Source organism: Cydia splendana, chromosome 10 (genome assembly GCF_910591565.1).
Source record: "Cydia splendana chromosome 10, ilCydSple1.2, whole genome shotgun sequence".
NCBI classification, from domain to species: domain Eukaryota; kingdom Metazoa; phylum Arthropoda; class Insecta; order Lepidoptera; family Tortricidae; genus Cydia; species Cydia splendana.
This window is the reverse complement of record NC_085969.1, coordinates 15076388-15094705: the sequence shown is the minus strand read 5'-3', so window position 1 is coordinate 15094705 and position 18318 is coordinate 15076388. Positions and strand designations below refer to the sequence as shown.

The window sequence follows — 18318 nt, the reverse complement described above, 5'->3', positions numbered from 1 at the left end:
TTCTGCGATGGTGGTCTGTAACACCGCACGACTTGCACTGTTTCTCCATTACTGACGTACGTACGGACTGGGCATTACGCTCTGTTAAAAGATATTGGCGGTATATTCAGTTTCCGAAAATATGATGCCAATAGGACTATAAGGGAATTTACCTCACATTGTTTCCTCATATTGGAATCAAGCTTTTAAAATCGAAATATGTCTCTCGGGGGCTCTACACTGAAAAAATATGATCTATCGAGCACACATTAAAGTGATTTCATTAGGATTAACTGCTATATACAATATCAACTAATTTACGTACGTAACGTACGAAGAATAAACTTTACTGTTTGGTTCGATAGGCTCATATGGAACTGTTTAAAGCATTATATGTTAATGCAATTTCAATTGTTTTAAATGATTTTTTTTTCTCAGTGTAGTGTTTTTTACCTATCATACTATTCATACTTCCGAGTTATTTCTTAGAATGTATGTTTACCAAAGTTTCGTTTATATGAACGTATTTTTGTGCAACCAAGTTTACGAATTATTTTGGGAAGTTAAGTTTCAGAGAAAAACCTTCAGAAAAATGTAACTTTGGAAAATAGCACGTGGAGAGAGACATATTCGGACTTTGTATAGGTTCCCAACTCTCTCATACTTAATTTTTTTTGCATTTGGGTAAGTTACCCATCCTCACAAATGCATTTTAAAAAAATGTTCGCACCTAACTAACTAATTATCAAGCACATACGGTGGATTTGCCAAGAATGGTAGAACTAGGGTCGGCAGAATCGCGCCGTCAGCTCCGGTTTCAGTGGGTGTTCGTAGGTCGACCTTATTAGGGTCCCATGTCAACATGGAACTATAACCTTATAAATTAAATCCCAACGATTCTCTTAATATATGTAAAATTGATACGGTGCCATGATTCAGGGTACCGTTTTGCTGATCCATTGGCGTCGTACAGAGCTCTCCCAAGTGAAGCGACCCCCACACTTGCACGTCAAAACTAAAGGACCGTTACTGAATACAAAGAACATCGTACGTTGTGCTTTGTATTATACATGTATATATTTCTATATGAGTCGCACACACTCATTTTAATTAAATTTATCGTGTGGCAATACTATTTTTACGCTCGAGTAAAACAGACATGTACAGTCGACGTCAAAAATATGTTTACACTTTTGCAACTTACTCCTTTGTAATAAGGCAAAAAGTGTAAATATATCATATCTTTGACATCGACTGTAAGTATTAAAAGATCAATGTACAAGATTCTTCGTTTTTGGCGACGGCCCTTCATGTCTATCAACTAAGTTTGATAGTATTCTCGTACTCTCTGAGACTCTTACGTTTAGCCGTGTCATGCACGAGTTCACTTGACTTGTCATTTCGCAGAATATGGTATGCAACTCATATGGCGATAATCTAATAAGTCAGGTGTAATATTACCGAGTCGACCCTGTGTCTTAGCTAATATGTTACGTATTATATTTTTGCGATTTACGAGAAATTTCTTGCGATATAGAAGAGTTAGGGTAAGCTGGCCCAAGGCGGGTAAGTTAACAACAACCGACAAAAAATTTAGGAGTTTATTGTATTAAAGTAGCGAATATGCAGTTATTAGTTAGGAAATTTATCGAACTTCGATTTAGCACACCGTTTTCTCCGCTTAAAATATGCATACAATAGTACGTTTTTAACAAAAACTCCACAAAACTTTAACGGCATACAGCCAAGCGCCCTCTGCATAGCGCGGATTGCTGGGACCTAATTATTGAAACTCGTTGGCGGTCGGTCTCTTACGGCGCATGCATACATTCACAATACTGTTACATACAACGACGTATAGGCGCCTACTCGCTTTAGGCGGCCTACCCGCTTTTGGCCTGGTTACCCTATTAGATTTATAATTAATGAGAATATGTATTTTGAAGCATAAGACTGTACGTCCTCCGCTTCAATAAATATGACTTGTCTCTAATTTGAATTGTTTATGTTTATCAAATTAGGTATAGACACTGAACTCACACTCATAAGTGTCACCTTAGATTACGTCCATTTGATACGGATCTCGAGTTCTAGTTACACTGTATGAATGAGTCAAAGTATTTGTAAAACAAATATGATTTATTTAATATTGTATAGGCTTCGACTCAGGATCGACTTCGCAATGTAAACGTGGCTTTATAACGACTACGCTATTTTGTAGGCGTAATATACTTTTGGACTATTTATTATGTATTGTTAATTACTATGTATGTTGTATTAAGATAAAAAATGAAAACAAAAAATAAATGTTAATAAATGCCTCAGCAAGTATGTACTTAAACATGACTTTTATTTCGATACTCCCACGTCTTCGCCACTAAGGGCCAGCACACAAACCCACGATACGACGTCGTCTCACGTTGCGACTTCGTGTCACGTTGCGACGTCGTGTCGTAGAAACCTACGACGTCGTATTGTGAGAACAACATTTATTCAGCAAATAGGCCACAAGGGCACTTTTACACGTCAACATTTAATTTACATACCTACAAGCAAAAATAATAACAATACATCAACAATTTTATAAAATACAACTAACTGTAACTACCAATTCAAACTAACGTATTACAATGACTTAGATATGTATATGGTTTCTTAATGTCGAATTACATAACAAAAAACTATAATAATAATATAAAATGGGATGTGACGACCCCATTGCCCGCTGGTTTTACCAGTGCAATCAGTTAACGTAGGGCAGCTTGTGGCGAGCTGTTAGGGATTAGCGACCTCACGTAACCGAGTGCACCTGGAGAGTTCTGTTACCCGCAAGGAGGGTGGGTGGGACAGGATTTTCTGCCTCTGGCTTGCCTTAGCCGGCCGGCCAAAGTAGAGTCAATAGAGCTATAAGCTCCAGGGGTGAAAGTGAAATATGCATAAGACGCGAGTTGCCAAAGTGGCTGTTAACAGCCACTGGGTAGAAAGCGGCGCACACCTCTCTACACCCCTGAGCCGCTCACATCGGTGTTGCCCTTAAGCCATCCTAGATGTCGCTTATGTGGGAGCCCATCTTGTGAGGGTGAGTCACCGTCTGCCGGAAATAAAATTTCATACCGTTTTATTACTTTTATTAGGCAGGCGTCCGGTTTTTTATCCCATAGCTCAATTAGCTCAGTACTTAGTCCATCGCTTTCACACAATAACCTAGTTAATTTTAGATCCCATCAATAGTCCTTACACCCTGGCGGGTGCTGCCCTGCCTCTGCGTGCGTCCCATGACACGGGCAAGGGCAGCATCCGCTCGGTGTACCCCTTAAATTTCATTAAAGTGTCAAAAGGGCCTCTACGTGTTGGCTTCGGCTCCGCTCCCGCCTCCCAAAGGTCCGGAACACCATTGTTCCGTGATGGGAAAGACATAAAAAAATACAGATACAAAAACACAAAAAAAAACTACAGTGAAACCTGGTTAATTGGCACCTGGATAAATGGGAAACCTCAATAATTGCAACCAAAAGTCCGGTCCCGGTCCCTTGAGACCAAAAGGCCTCTATAATTGAAATTTTGGAACCTCTATAATTGCAATTTAGATTTTAGTGCTTTTCGTAATTTTGCCTCTGTAATTGACCACATCGCAACTAAGACCTCTATAATTGACACTGTGCTAAAAAAATCCGTTATTTTTGCTTTTCTTTTTACCTCTATTATTGAAACGAGTCTTACTTATTACCTCTGTAATTGAAATAATGTAGTTGTAGACAGCAGAAACAATATTTTAATAGCAATGATTATTTTATTTATATCTTCATCCAGAATTCAATTTATTTATTGGGTATCTATCACAGCCTGTAGTAGGTGACATAGTTTTGATTTAATCAAAAACAAAGTATGCTTTTTACATTCTAATAAGACTTTCTTCTACAATTCAAGGGAATTTTTAAACCCAAATGATTAATAAGATAATAAAGTAGTAATTAATGTAGTGCAAAAGTACAAGTATAGACAGAAGCAATATATAGAACAGAAACCCAGAATTTAAGCGTGTAAATCTACTTTCAATGGTTATTTGCACCTCCATAAAAGAAATTTGTCAGAACGCAACCTCTATTAATGAAAACCTCTATAAATGACACAACGATTTCTTGAACCTCGTTAATTGACACGACCTGCTTAAATGAAAAACCTGGTTAATTGACAAAAAATGGCCGGTCCCTTGAGATTGCAATTATCCAGGTTCCACTGTATAATATTCAGAGGTGTAAATGTCTCTAGGTAAGTGTCAGAACTATAAGATTATATACCTCATATTATCCTTAGAGATGTATATTAGGATCTCCAAGAGTCAAAATCCCTTCGGCCGCGTATGTAACCGGAGTTTTGTAACCAGTTACCTAAGAAGAAAAAATGATCCTCATAGGATACTGGTATCCAAGTGATATATTTTTTTCCTTTCACGTAACCGAGTTACAACCTAGGAAAACTTCCTAATGATTACGAGAAAGTACTTTATATTCCTCGTAGGTAACTGCTTGAAAGATAGATAGGTATGGTATTATCAACCTCTTTTGATATCATGGCACTCAACATTCTTTATATAACTGACGTTTTCATAACGAGGGTATTCGCGTCCGTGGCATTACGTTCAAACTCTTGAGGTCGCGATATCGCGTCCGCGGCATTACGTTCGAGTTCTTGAGGACGTGATATCGTGTCTGCGACATTAAGTTGAGGTTCTTTAAGACGCAATATCGAAGAATATATTTTATTGCAAGTAATGCCAGTTTCACACGAGGGCAGAGCAGTGGGGCAGAACAGTAGGCAGCACGGTACTGCTACAACCGGGCATAACTTTGCAACTCAAATAGAATGAACTAAGCGTAGACTAACTCCTAATACTTTCTGTTGCCCTGGGACTTTTCACTCTTTTCTCACCACGAAATTCGTCACAAACTTATTCCATACCATGTCTTCAATTACAAATAGTAGATTGTTAACCAAGGGTGGAAAGTGAACCATTTCACCCGAAATATTTTGGCGCTCGAACGAAGAGAGAGCGCCAATAGTTCGAGGGTGAGATGGTTACTTTTACCCGAGTTAAACACTCTACTTTTCATTTCGACTATGAGGAAAGTTAAACACGAGAAATGTAGGTTTATTAGAACAAATTATTAACAGATATATAGGTAAACCACATAACTATAAGTCACTCGAATCACTTGAAAATGTAAACGGCGCCAATTTCAGTCATGCGGAAGCTGATATGAGAGCTTGTAATATGGCATATATTGCTGTTAGCCGTTGCTCGAAGTAAAAATTAAAAAAAAAATTACTTTCCACCCTAGGGTGGGAAATGCAATTTTCCACTCGGTTATCAGCTCATGAAAGGTAAACTTTCCGAACAGGAGAGATGAAAAAAATATTATGGTATAGGTCCTAGGTAAACCATGGGTCCGGATCACCCATGGTTTCATAAAAATAATATTATTAACACATTCATTAAGAGAAAAGAAACATACCAAAACAGAATGAGGCGTCTCACTGTAATTAAATTCAAAAATAAAGTTACTAAGTATACTTCAAACTTCAACATTTATTCAGCAAATAGGCCACAAGAGCACTTTTGCACTTTTAAAATAATAACTCGTGTTAGCTTAAACAGACCAGTCTCCACTAACAGCTCCCGTTCACGAGTATGATACGTATCTCAGCCATCGCCTCCCTCAACCTTCATTCGGGAAAGTGGCGACCCGATCAACGACGCCACCGTAAGCAAAGACTTTTAAAAGCGAGCATGGTATGTTCAAGCTACCGGCCTATATTAATATTCGGCCTATATTATATTACGATGTCTCAGAGAGAAGAAGAGAGCAGGAAAAATGGAAGAGAAAAAAAAGTTCGAAAAAGTAGGAGGTATGAAAGAAGTGAAATTTGGATGTATAAACAAGCAAGCCAACGACATAAAAAGTAAAGAAAAAGACGAAGCTATGGGAGAAAAACGAACTAAACAAGTGAAAAGCAAATTAAAAAAAAAGGAGGAAAACAGCAGCCATTGGATTAATGGTTTAAGCATCTCGTAGTATGTTTAGACCAGGGGTAGTAGGCAGACGAAGCATGTGCTTAACATTTCAGAATGTTTTAAAGCCTATATTTGTAATCGGTGTAAAAAAAACCGTCTGGTGCTAGGGGTTCGAAATGTTGTTCGTCCGGTAGGTAGGTACTAGGTGCCTCCTGCACAGATTGTTTATTTTTCACTAAAGTTTACTTTTCGTTTTTGATTTAGTTTATGTAGAAGTTGCATTTGTGATATTTTATTTCGATTTTAAATTTTGTTGATAGTAATTCTGAAACTTAACTAACTAATAATGAAAAGTAATTCATAAAGAAAGATAGGTACCAAATTTTTTTCAAATACTTTTTTGTTTTCTTCAAAAAACCTTAGGCATCCGCGACTGCGGGACTTCCTCCTACTGTAAAAATCAAAAGTACATCCCGTAAAAGCTATTACAGCACAAACCTTTGAGCAAGTAAATTTAGAAAGTTTAATTCGCAACTGCCCACGCACAGTGACATTTCAGTAGGTAACAAATGATTTATTTTTGTTCCGCCGTAGGTACATTAAATTTGTAGGTTACTATTGGTTTTCAGGTTGAATTTCAAAGAAAAACACAGTACCGCCTAGATCAGTGGTGACAAAAGCGACCCGAGAACCAGCCAGACCCGACCCGCGAAAGGATTTTACCCGGCCGCCCGCCGCCGTCCATCGAAATATTTACACAGCGTACTACGTAACCGAACAACACGCGAACGTCGCGGCGCGGGGTGAATCAATCCTTTGATACCTATACGTGGGCGATCTCGTTGCGAACGCGAACGCCTTGGGCCCGCCGCGCGCCACGCCGCGCCGCGTCGCGTTCGCGAGTTGTTCGCTTACGTAAAACGCAGCGTTAGTGATACTTTTATTTTGACGGTCCAGCCATATAAAGCACAGTGTGTAATATTTAGGATTTTATATGATTAAGCGATTATAATTAAGAAACGTTTTAACTTTTACGTTAAGGCTTATTAACGTTTTCAAATCAAAATGCATTTTTTGCTGCAATTGTGATGGCCCTCTGAGATTTCTTAAGTTTACTGACCCCCCACATGGTCTCACGGAAGTTTTGTCCCCATGAAGAAAGTTTGCCCACCACTAGGCCCTAGAGAATTGGCCTCTTATTCCAACTTCATGTCAATTCGAACGTACACTGACATCAGAATGACATCTAAATGATGTCATTTAGTTATCGTACATTTCGCTCGTAATACTTGTCCTTAAATGTATTGTCAGCGCGAGCGAGACGTACATAACTAAATGTAATCCCATTTTCATTAGCATTGTTTACAAAACTTTTATTCGTTCGTTTTTGGAACAAAAACAAACATACGAATAACAGTGTAGTTTTATATCGAATGCGATTTAGATTTTAAGCGGCAGACCGTGAGCTACCTGCGGCGCACACTCTGTTAATAGGTAGTTTAGTGATGCAACGAATACGAATACTCGTATTCGCCGAATAGCAGCGATTTACGAATATTCGTAGGTAGGTATGTGCTGAATATTAAAATGGTATTCATACATTATGTTTCATAAAGTCTTACACGGAAAACCATAACGTTGCAAGGCTTAATAGATTAAGATTTAAAAATAATACATCATAATTATTGACAAATTTCAGCATGAAAAAGTCTAATCTACCAGCAAGCATGGAAAAACAACTCAAGATGTTCGTTGTAACGTACATACGAGTAGATATGTAAAATTAAAAGTTCTTTTTTAATACCTAGGCGTATCTATCTGCCACGCTCGCGCTACAGAAATAAGGATAGATGGTTATAATTTATAATAATAGAATAATTGACGTGCTCTTCAAAAGTAATTTTCATCACACCAGCTCGGAAAGGCTTACTTTACTCTTCAAAAACTGATAAGGAAGTTGCATTTTATCCATATGTGAGGCAAAGAAATATAATGAAAATTTTGAGTTGTTTGCTCATGTTGGCTGATAGAACGTACTTTTAAATGATGATTTTGGATGATATAAAAATATTTAATAACATTCATTTGGATTTGATATGATTCAATTTTGTTAGATGTTTTACAGTTGGTATTTTCCTTGCATTGGTGTGGTGAAAAGTATAATATTTTAAACTTTCGCGTTCTGAACACATATTAACTGATCACATTTATAGACGGGTCTAACGCGAATTTTATTCAATTACCTATTATTATTTTATTGAGTTGCATAGACCAAAAGTTGTCTCCACTGAACGCCATTATTATCCTCGAGTTGTGCGAGAAGCAATTGAAATCAAGAAACACCCCAGGAATTTTAATATGGAGGATGGTTTCAACTTATCGCCAACTTGGGAACCAGTGATACAGAAGTTAAAGCCAAAGGATCTATCTTCGGACGGGTGCGTGGATGTTGTGAGTGTTGCGTGTCGGACTATTGACAATAATTAACATTATGTGTAGTGGGTGGTTTGAAAATGTGAATGAATGTCTACCCCAAACTTTTCCATACACTTTTCGTCGGGTAGTTGCACAAATCTCTGTTTTGACATTTTGCTGGGACATCAGTCAGCCGCGACCACGACCAGTGAAACCTGTGTCGAAACGTCGGTAAATCAAGGTAATTGAATAAAATTCGCGTTAGACCCGTCTATAAATGTGAGTTAATATGTGGTGAAAAGTAATTTTCATTTCTCATGCTCTGAAAGAGGGTCATTGTTGTTCTACAAGGTGTGCAGAAAATGATACGTTTCTGCACTAGAGCATTTTAGCAATTGAAATTTGGGTATAAATGGATTTGTTATACATTTCCATTCTGATATTTGACTCCCCATTCCATAAATAACGATACTTTTGCCTAAATTGTTAATTGAAAGTACCCTCAAAAAATACTATAAAAATGTATACCTACTTAGTCATGTTTAAAAAAAAATACATGCATTTTACTTTCCTCATATTCGAAATGAAAAGTAGAGTGTTTACTTAACGATAAGACGATTTTTCCGTGAATAGGTACTGTTCTGCGATGTCATGTCGACGATAAACAATACCTACTAGCGGACGCCGCGCCACATCGCCAACGCCTCTCGCAGACGTTGTCTGAGGCATGCAAAGAAATGGCTTGGTTAACATGATGTAGTATAATTAGTAATTACCTATATATTACCTTAGTAATTATTCAGTCAACACGGGAGTCGTTAGTGATCAAGTCACTGCCCTTATACTGAGTAGCTCCGTGAAACGCGCGCGTAGTATTTTATTGAAACTTACATTTTGACATCAAAATTATATCTAAATAATGTAATTTTGTTATCATTCGCCAGTGCGTCTCGCTCGCGCCAATACATGTACGGACAAGTAGGTACGAGCGAAATGCACGCGCGAATGATAACTAAATGATATCAATTAAATCATTTAGATCCTTTGATATCAGAAAGCAAGTTTGAATGGGCTTCTTGAGAGCCTACTGCTGACATCGAAAAATCTAATATTGTCAATATCCCTCTAACTAGGTATGGTATGACTCTTGCATAATTATGAGCGGTTGAAAGGCAGGTACCGATTTCGAATCCCCTGCATTCCCGTAAGAATGTCGATAGATACAGGTTTCAGCTATCAATTTGTAGAAATTTTGCAGTACCAACCTACCGACGAAAATCGACCATTGTTTTATAAAAAAATACATTTTACACATGTTTAAATATAAAAAAGGAGTTAAGTAGGTACCCTACTACCTGCAATGAACTGCTGTACAGTAGAGTTCTTAAATACCTATGTAGGTATACTATACATTTCTTCACCTTACCTACTCTATTGCAATAGGTGAAAACTCGATTGTACAGTCAACTTTAAAAATATGGGTGTAGACAATTAACTTACTCAATAATATGTCCCATAGTTCTTAATTCACTGACATGAGTTATGGGACATATTTTTGAGATGATTTGTACACCCATATTTATACAGTTGACTGTACTTACCTATAGTTCGTTTTTTTTAGCATTAGAAAGAACTTGAAAGAAGGTAAGCGATCTTGACATGTCTTTTAATTGAAAAACGCTTGTTAAAAATAGGTAACTATTACTTATGAAAGCAGAAGAATATAAATGATCGTATTAGATTCATAATCGTTACATATTTGCCGTAACTTATTTTTAAAATGTGTTTTTCAATTAAAAGACACATCAAGATTGTTTACCTTATTTCTCATGCTAAAAAAAACGAACTATACATAAAGGCCGTAACACACTATCGCACCGCACTAAGGTCATTGTGCGACGCACCGATAAGTAAGAGCGAGAAAGAGATATCGCTTTCTCGCTCTTACTTATGGGTGCGTCGCACAATGACCTTGGTGCGGTGCGATAGTCTGTTACCACTATAATATTTGCTTTTCATCGGTATTGGGAAGTTTGAGTGAGAAATATCTTTTTTTACATTTTAATGGTCGTTATAGACAAAACTGTAAAAAGTCCCAAATTAAAGGCTGGCACAATCGTAGTCGTATCTTGTAACACAGTTTAGTTTGTAATTCCATAGTCTTATTTCTGCAGAACAGTGACAAAGAATACGAGAATTGGTTTGACTTTGAACAAGTTTAAAATCAAATAGATATACAATAGTTACCTTCATAAGTAGCAGCCTTTATACCTAGGTATACAATATTTTAAGCAGTATTAATATAAATCACAGTAAGTAATTTTTATCTTAGTAGCAATACAAATCAATAGTTTCGTAGCGTCGCGCGTCGGTGAAAGGACACAGTAAATTTTCACCACTAAAGCAAAAGCCGAGCGCAAAGATCATGTTTTTTCTTATCACCGGCCAGTGCGCGCGGTGGTAATTGTGGGCCCGATGTTAAGCCCCCTCTAGACTATGCACGTGAATCGCGGGCGAAGCCGCGAACGCGAGTGTGGAGTCGATTTCGCAGGTCTGCGTTCAGGACTCCACACTCGCGTTCGCGGCTTTGCGCCGCGATTCGCGCACGAGTGTGGAGGAGGCTTTATGTCGGACCAAAGAGTAAAGTAAGTATAGATGGTCAAGCAAATCTTGTCAGTAGAAAAAGGCGCGAAATTCTAATTTTCTATGACACGATATCCGTTCGCGCCTACATTTTTCAAATTTGCCGCCTTTTTCTACTGACAAGATCTGCTTGACCAGGATATTATATTAGGAAGTGTCGGGCCCTGGTCGGGCCCGTACGCAAGTGTGGTTGTAATAGGCCCAATAGTCAGAGGTTCTACCGCAAAAATTAAAAAGATTAATTTCGTTATTTGCCTCTCTAACGAGGATTTCGTCCTATCGAGGTACGAGTTAGCGAGGTTCCTTCCACTGTATTTAGTGAAACAGAAAAATACTCTTGCTCGGGGTCGACCCGAAGCCCGCTCCACACACTAGTTCGTGAATCGCGGCTTCGCGCCCCGATTCGCACACGAGTGTGGAGGGGGCTTAATAAGCCCTTTAATGCGTATCCAGACGGGGACAATTTTTCGCCAATCTGATAAAATAGTCCAATCAAATCACGCCGTGCGGACGCAAACGCCAATTTGGCTTGCCGAATTCAACCGCCGAATATGACCGATATTAGAAGTCTGGCTAGCCAAAAATTGTTGACTGATATTTCCTTGTCGTATCACCAATTGTCTATGATTTAAAAAAAAACAACGGGTTGCACTCCGGGAGTGCCGGCAGAAGTGAAAACTCAACGACATTGTAACTCAAAATATTAATAACAGGGCCATGGCCATATAGTGCAAATGTCTGCAGCACTATGTATAATTGACGTTAACGCCATCTAGCGTTGTATCGTCGCATTACTTGAAACCCCTAAGCACATCACTACCGTTATATTAATACCAGTTTGAGGGAAACTCACTAGATGGCATTTAAATCAAAAAACAATGACATTGTCCGTCACACATAACATAAGTCACGCAAGCGCCCTGCGCCGCCTACATGAAACAGCAGGCTCAAGCATACATTTTCGCCGTGCGGTAGAAAGAGAGGAGAGACGCCTTACGCGTTACGCCTTACGCGTTACGCCTTACGCTGTCTCGAGTTTATCATTTTTTCCCCACCTCAAAAAGTGCACAGCGCCGCTAAAGAAGTTTTCACTTCAAAAATCTAAAAGTCTGTTGTCAATTTATGTCATTCACTCAAATTGTTCGCGGTTTATAAGGGGTTTATTTTAAATAATATTAATAATGACTATATCGAGTGAGGTCCGCAAACTATTATTTAAGCTCGTAAATAATTACGACAATGTGCGAAGTCGCCATGAAGCGTTGTATAACGAAAAACTGCAATGTTTACAAGTCGTAAACAATTTAGTAGGTTGGTGCTCTATTACTATTTTGATACTTTAAGTACTATAGTTCTAACATTTGCCTATAACTTTGATTATAGTAGAAGAGCCGGCCGCATATTTTCTAACCGAATTGATACCACGATGAAATGCACAATGGTTTCCCATAAAAGTGATGCTAAGTCCGAATTCGATAGTCTGCCACGGCGGAACTTGCCGAAAGTACAAAAAAGAAGGCCACTTCCGGTGCGAAAAAAGGGGGCTGATTTAACCCATCTGATACCGAAATAATAGTTATGGCAGCAGTTAGAAATTTACATGTAGACACAGAAAAGCGAAGTCTGCCAGTATTTTTTTTGCCGGAAGTGCTTGGCAGACGCTCTCAAAGGTGGCCACCAGGACCCCTAATTTAACCCATCTGATACCACCATGAAACAAATTCCAGTCGGTAGGTATGAACCCTCATGTCAGGAATATATAAGTCTGCCAAGGCTGTTCCTGCCGAAACACCTTGATTATAAGCAAGACGACCATCGGTTACCGTACACTAACTCATCTGATACCACGATGAAACCAATTTCAGTCGTTAGGTATGAACCCTCATTTCAGGAATATATAAGTCTGCCAAGGCCTTTCCTGCCGAAACACCTTGGCAGACGAGATTATGTTAGCAAGATGTACATCAGTTACATGAAACCAATTCCAGTCAGTAGGTATGAACCCGCATTTTAGGAATATATAAGTCTGACAAGGCTAGGTCTTACCCATCTGATACCTTGTTTGACAAGTCCAGTCTGCCAAGTCAAGTTTGCCAAGGCCTTGGCAGACTTATATATTCCTGAAATGCGGGTTTATACCTACTGACTGGAATTGGTTTCATGTAACTGATGTACATCTTGCTAACATAATCTCGTCTGCCAAGGTGTTTCGGCAGGAAAGGCCTTGGCAGACTTATATATTCCTGAAATGAGGGTTCATACCTAACGACTGGAATTGGTTTCATCGTGGTATCAGATGGGTTAGTGTACGGTAACCGATGGTCATCTTGCTTATAATCTCGTCTGCCAAGGTGTTTCGGCAGGAAAAGCCTTGGCAGACTTATATATTCCTGAAATGGGGGTTAATACCTACCGACTGGAATTGGTTTCATGGTGGTATCAGATGGGTTGATGTAGGGTAACTGATGTACACCTTGGTAACATAATCTCGTCTGCCAAGGTGTTTCGGCAGGAAAAGCCCTGGCAGACTTATATATTCCTAAAATGAGGGTTCATACCTACCGACTGGAATTGGTTTCATCGTGGTATCAGATGGGTTAGTGTACGGTAACCGATGGTCATCTTGCTTTTAATCTCGTCTGCCAAGGTGTTTCGGCAGGAAAAACCTTGGCAGACTTATATATTCCTAAAATGGGGGTTCATACCTACCGACTGGAATTGGTTTCATCGTGGTATCAGATGGGTTAGTGTAGGGTAACCGATGGTTACCTTGCTCACATAATCTCGTCTGCCAAGGTGTTTCAGCAGGAAAAGCCTTGGCAGACTTATATATTCCTGACATGAGGGTTCATACCTACCGACTGGAATTGGTTTCATGGTGGTATCAGATGGGTTAAATTAGGGGTCCTGGTGGCCACCTTTGAGAGCGTCTGCCAAGCACTTCCGGCAAAAAAAATACTGGCAGACTTCGCTTTTCTTGTCATGACATGTAAATTTCTAACTGCTGCCATAACTGTTATTTCGGTATCAGATGGGTTAAATCAGCCCCCTTTTTTCGCACCGGAAGTGGCCTTCTTTTTCGTACTTTCGGCAAGTTCCGCCGTGGCAGACTATCGAATTCGGACTTAGCATCACTTTTATGGGAAACCATTGTGCATTTCATCGTGGTATCAAGTCGGTTAGAAAATTTGCGGCCGACTCTTCTACTATTAAGTACCTACGTGAATTTATTAATTCCTGAATCTCATAAACAGGACAAGTGTGTAAAGGAAAGAATAAGCTAGAAGTTCTGGACAAGGCTCGGAACCGGTTTTAAAAATAGCGGTTAATACCGGTTTATTTCGGTTTTACTCCGAACTTTCATAAGAACGCGAACGTTTAAAGAACTTTATTTTAACCTAAATAAACCGGTTTATTCTACGAGCGAGCGACGAGACGGCCGGGCCGGCGCGCACAAGGTCACGGCACAAGCAACTACTTGTTTTGTTTTGAGACTTTTGAGTTTAGGTAGTTTAGAAAGATGCGTGCGCCGCATTGTGGGCTGAAATTCGGCTCTCATTAACATAAAAACCGAAGTTGTTATTTTTATAATTGAAGTGAAAACTTCTTTAGCGGCGCTAAGCACTGTTTGAGGTGGAGAAAAAATGAGAAACTCGAGACAACGTAACGCGTAACTCGCTGACGTCATGTGTGACGGACAATGTTATTCACCAAAGAACTTTAGTCATAACGTATCAGAATCAGGTCAATTATTTAAAACTGGACTTTTATATTAAGCAATAAAGCTCAATGTTCTAATCTTGTACGGGCTGAAATACGAGGATCTCACAGTTACATAACTTTATATCACTCCAATATATATAATAATTCAATAAAGCTACATCTTGATGAAATCGCTAATAAAAGTGAACTCTAGTACTGGTGAAATAAACTCAAAATATCATGATGATGATATTTAGATGCGAGGTCTGCAAGGTAACTTTAAAATTTCTATTCGAATTTTAAACAATTAACGCTACAAATTTAAGCTCACTGGCCAGCAATTTCGGAACTAAAGTTTTTCAATAGAAAGGAGGATGGGTCAATTATACATATTGCTGGAGACATTTTGGACTAGTCATTGAGTTTTCACTTCTGTCGGCACTCCCGGAGTGCAACCCGTTGTTTTTTTTTTTATTGAAATAGGTTTTGCCCAGCATTGTTATGGTAACCTATGAATTTTAGACGATTTGGAACTTAGAGGATATAACCAACGGAGACGCCATGTCTAAAATTTTCGGTACAAAATAGTCTGCCGTTTTTTGCGGGGGAGGGGCACATCAAATGTATAGGTACGTCATGTCAGATAAACGTCAGTCCATACATATGGTTGACATGTGGTTGACCATTGGCCGCCTATTTTCGACAGAGGGGAACGCCTGTTAATGGCGGCTCCATTGTTAATTACTCCGAGATTTGGAATGAAAATTGTCGAGTAACGAATTTAAAAAAAAAATGTATGGAGCAGGAACTATGTGATTTTTTGTTCGGGCTCCATAATTTTTTTATGAAAAAAAAATCATAACTATACTATTTTCAACTCAAAACATTTGAAACTTATAACTTAGCATAAACATACTGGGCAAAACCCATTTCAATAAAAAAAAACTTAAAATTTTGACTTTGGTTTTTGTGCCTTTCCATAGAAACAATTAATGATTTAAAAAAAAACGCACCCGTGACGGATATATGTAGTATGCCAAAAAAATCACAAATAATTCGTAGGATAACCATTTGCGAGGATATTACCGTAGGTATTTGTTGCGGTTCTTGATATATATTTGATTTTAGTTCGGGATCCATGCTTTTTTTTGAAAACAAATCATAACTCTACTATTTTAAACTCAAAACGTCTGAAACTTATAACTTAGCATAAACATACTGGGCAAACCCCATTTCAATAAAATAAAACCTTAAAATGTTATGTTGACTTTGGTTTTTGTGCTTTTCCATAGAAACAATTAATGATTTAAGCCTTTATAAGGCAGAGGGAATATATTTCCCACCCAATTTTGAACTTTATATCAAAGAGATAGGGTTCAATTTTGCATAATTCCTGACAGGCCTTTTTTGAAACAGAAAATCATAACTCTACTATTTTCAACTCAAAACGTCTGAAACTTATAACTTCGCGTAAACATACTGGGCAAAACCCATTTCAATAAAAAAAATTCACAGATTTCGTGCCTCACACGACTATCGAGCACATTGGAAATGAATCTACGGAATTCGAAAAAATATTGTCGCTGAGCGACGAGAAAGTCTGGATAAGGAAAAAGTTACAAAATAAAACTACAACGTTGAATGATAATTATTTTATTCTTAGACTAACACAAGTATCCTGGACATAACGCATGTGGACAAACAAATTGCAAAATTTCCACACGCGTATCCAAGTTTGAATAATTGTCGCCGTGGCGCATAAGTATAGGTACATATTTCATTTTTCGATTAATAAGCAGGATATATTCAAAGTACAAGAAAATTATTACACTGCAAATCCGTAGTCAACTCGAGAAGTGGTGATCGGCAGCGGCCCATTTGCTGCAAGATATGAAATTTTCTTGACAGCAGTTTGACGCGACGAGAGATGACCATAACAGCGTTTGTCTATGTTGCACCAAACCTGAGTTCCAATAGGTACTACCAGGGTTCAGCATCAGCTATCTTGGGTAATGCTCTACCATGTGCTCATCATGACGAATCGGGTGTCCAAAACAGCGTGTGCCTATGTTGCACCAAACCTGAGTTCCGCTAGGTACAACCAGGGTTCAGCATCAGCTCTATCTTGGGTACTACTCTCTTAGGAGATACACTTAGGTGCTCATCAAGACGAGTCGGATGACCAAAACAGCGTGTGCCTATGTTGCAACAAACCTGAGTTCCTTTAGGTACAGCCAGGGTTCAGCATCAGCTCTATCTTGGATACTACTCTCCTAAGTGCTCATCGAGACGAGTCCGATGACCAAAACAGCGTGTGTTTATGTTGTATTAAACCCGAGCTCCACTAGGTACTGCCAGGGTTCAGCATCAGCTACAAGGCCTATTGACTTCCTTGAAACGATGTGACCCTTCAAAATTGTGCATGTGTTGTCCGTTCCCAGACGAGATTGCCAGTAATTAACATCAAAATATTTTACTACAGCAACATTGCTAGAACTGGCTTTGTCTATAGATGCGATTTCTAGGAACAAATCAAATTATTTTGATTTGTATTTTATGAAGTAGTCATATGTAAATTATTATTTATTTTTAGATATATGTATATTATTATCTATTATATTTCAGTTTTTCTTTGTCTATGTTCATAAAATCTACGAAGGGTAGACGTGCCTCTACCCTCCTTGATAAAATAAAAAATTTGGGTCTGAGGGGTTACCGCGAAAACCGAAATTCGCAAATTGCGGGGATCTTACTCTTTTACTCCAATGAAGGCGTAATTAGAGTGACAGAGAAAAATGCCCGCAATTGACAATTTTCGGTATTGGCGGTAGCCCTACTGGCCGGTAAGAACATAGACAAGATAAAAGTCTGTAATGTCAATGCTGTCATTTAAGTCATTTAATGCAAAAATATAAATTTTCATATAAAACGATTTATTCACTTGAAATATATTTATTTACCTATTAATTTTGAAAATAAAATCTATTCATATGTACGAGCAACATATCTAAATGCGTCTTCGCACAGACTTAGTTAAATTTAAACCGTTGTCTCTCTTCCTTCCTTGCTGTATGTATCCGGCAATGGCGACTTTATCAACAATTCTTATCCGGATTATGGAAAGCCCTAATGTGTGTGTGGAAACCGTTGTAGTAAATCAGAAACAGCGATAATTTCAAGGTAAGATATATATTAATCTTTAAATAAAAATGAGCGTGCTAATTACCAAATTCAAATATAATAATTTAATCTTACTATCCCCGTAAGTCCCGCGGACGCGTCCGAAATTATAATCAAAATTCAACATAGATGTAAAACCCCACAGTGTTTAAGCTGGTAACCCTAGGAATTAGCGACGTTAGTAATTAGGAAGATAGATTATATTGATTAATTTTTTGACTATTTTGTTTTAGAAAGTGAATCAGCAGATGGCTTGAGCGTGAGATAATAATATAATCCTGGGCCGTCATATGATTTCTTGGAAAAAGCTCAGAAGGGCACGTATCTGCCGCATATCCAAACTAGTTTCCCGGTGACCAAGAACGCTGCGCGGAGCTGTGAAGCAG

At 38.5% G+C, this 18318-nt stretch overlaps 1 long non-coding RNA gene across 1 annotated transcript; it reads left to right on the top strand.

Annotated features, from left to right (window-relative positions):
- The first annotated feature begins 440 nt into the window (after nt 1-440).
- On the top strand, nt 441-2309 carry LOC134794604 (uncharacterized). Its single transcript, XR_010144689.1, has 3 exons — nt 441-1145; nt 1241-1520; nt 1580-2309. It is a non-coding gene; the product is annotated as an uncharacterized LOC134794604 (long non-coding RNA).
- The last annotated feature ends 16009 nt before the right edge of the window (nt 2310-18318 follow it).